We start from the raw sequence: 1,892 nt of genomic DNA on the forward strand, positions 1-1,892 counted from the left end.
AAAACATAACAACCTTGGAAATAATTCCTTTTTTTTTTTTTTTGACAGAAATCCTTTAATTTTATTTTCACACATTAAGAAAAGAAACACACACACACACAAATAAATAAAAAACTGAACCACACTATACAAATGGTTTTCCATAGCGGATTACAGGTGGGTTCATTCACACTTGCTCTCAAAGTGCTGCCAGCATTACAGGTGCTGCCTCAGATGACAGCTGTTCATCAGGTAGCCAGTGTATTGATTTAAATGCAGTAGTATGCAGCCCTCAGCATGGAAGGTTCAGTCCCCTCTGTTCTTAGGCTAAATGGCATTGCTGTTCATACTTATAGACTTGACATGTATCAGTCCTGAGCAGTTCTGCTGTGGTCTGAGACCAGCTGATGGGAGTCGTGCTCTCAGTGTTAAAAAGGGAGGTCTAGATGGTGGCAGACTGGCTGCTGTGAACTTGAGTTGTTGGGCCATTTTGGTAACTGCATTGTTGTTTATGAAGCAACCACAAGCCTTATCAAGTGCAGCCATCATTGTTGAATGCTGATACCATCAGGGCGTTGTATTTTTTATGAACATCCAGAACTCTCTATACATACATTTTGGGGGTCATTTAAAGCCACTTCTCAATGCTGCAAGACCCTGATTATGAATGTGTGTCTCTAGCAGTTTCTTCAAATCCTGTGTGGAAAATTTCCAAGTGTTTTTTGATGAGGACCTGCTCTCACTTCCTTGCTGGCTCATCCTGTGTGCTTTCATGGAGGTAAACCTAGACTATCGGCTGTTCCTCAAGCAGATGCGCCTCTGCCTTCCTCATACATTCAGTAACTGGTTTCTGCTGCAAGAGTTCAGTACTCTCTGGCATAAAATCTCTCTGTGCCAGGCAAACATGGAGATTCAAAGGATTCTTTACACACTGCGAATGTAGGGCCCTTTGCAGATGCATTGTCTTCATTCCACCCGAATTCCACTTAAGATTGCACAACTCCGCTAATCAGCCTCGTATTGATGGTTTCCCCATTTCTTTCCTTTTCAATCATTTTAAGACAGCATTTGTTACCTGTTTATTCAGTGGCCTAAACAGACAGTCTCGCCATGTCACCAATGCAAGTGAATAGATTTCATGTGTTCCTTTCGTCCTTCATCGCGTTCACGACAAACCCAGTGTCTGCTGAGGTAGGCACAGATTCCAGCTAGCACTTTGCTGGAGAATCGGTAGTCTTCCCACGGCTGAGTGTAACTTCAGGACTCTCTCACCCATCAACTCTTCTCCATCCTGAAGAAGATTTGTCAAGTCATTCTTCAAAAATTCCTTAAGTTGCTTGTTTAATTCCTAGCTAACAAACTGAGCTCCTCCAGGCATCTGCCCCTCTCTTGGCTTGGTAGGAAGCGCTCTGGATCCCCGGTCTGGGCTGGACCGGTGTACATTACTACAGTCATTATAAACATGAGTGTACAGTCCCGTGTATCTGGACTTTGCCATACTTTGTCTGGTGCACACCTGCTGGATCCCAGATCTGGTCAAGACAAATCTGACTCCTGTTGGATGACATTTTGAGTAGTGTTCTGAAGTCATTGGAAATAATTCTTACCAATGATTTTAAAACACCCAGAAATGGTTTTGGTAAAAAGGGAACTAAGAATAAAATCTTGTCACTTCTGTTTCAAGACATTATGAGTAGTATCCCCTAAGTTAATTTGGTAGCATCAGTGAGGCAGGCTGGCTTATAACTCCTGATCTTGCTGCCTCTTCCTCTCAAGTGCTGGGATTAAGAAGGTGAGTCTCCACACCCAGCAGAATCATGTGGTTCCTAATAATCACGCAGATGCCTGGTGCTTGGCTTAAGGATGTGAGCCGCTATACCTAGCAGAATCTCACCACTCCCAATGATCCTCTA

The 1,892-nt window shown here is 43.3% G+C and overlaps 1 pseudogene; it reads right to left on the reverse strand.

Annotated features, from left to right (window-relative positions):
• Positions 1 to 306: 306 nt before the first annotated feature.
• Positions 307 to 1,570, reverse strand: LOC101615603 (annotated as a pseudogene).
• Positions 1,571 to 1,892: the final 322 nt, after the last annotated feature.

Source organism: Jaculus jaculus, chromosome 2 (genome assembly GCF_020740685.1).
Source record: "Jaculus jaculus isolate mJacJac1 chromosome 2, mJacJac1.mat.Y.cur, whole genome shotgun sequence".
NCBI classification, from domain to species: Eukaryota; Metazoa; Chordata; class Mammalia; order Rodentia; family Dipodidae; genus Jaculus; species Jaculus jaculus.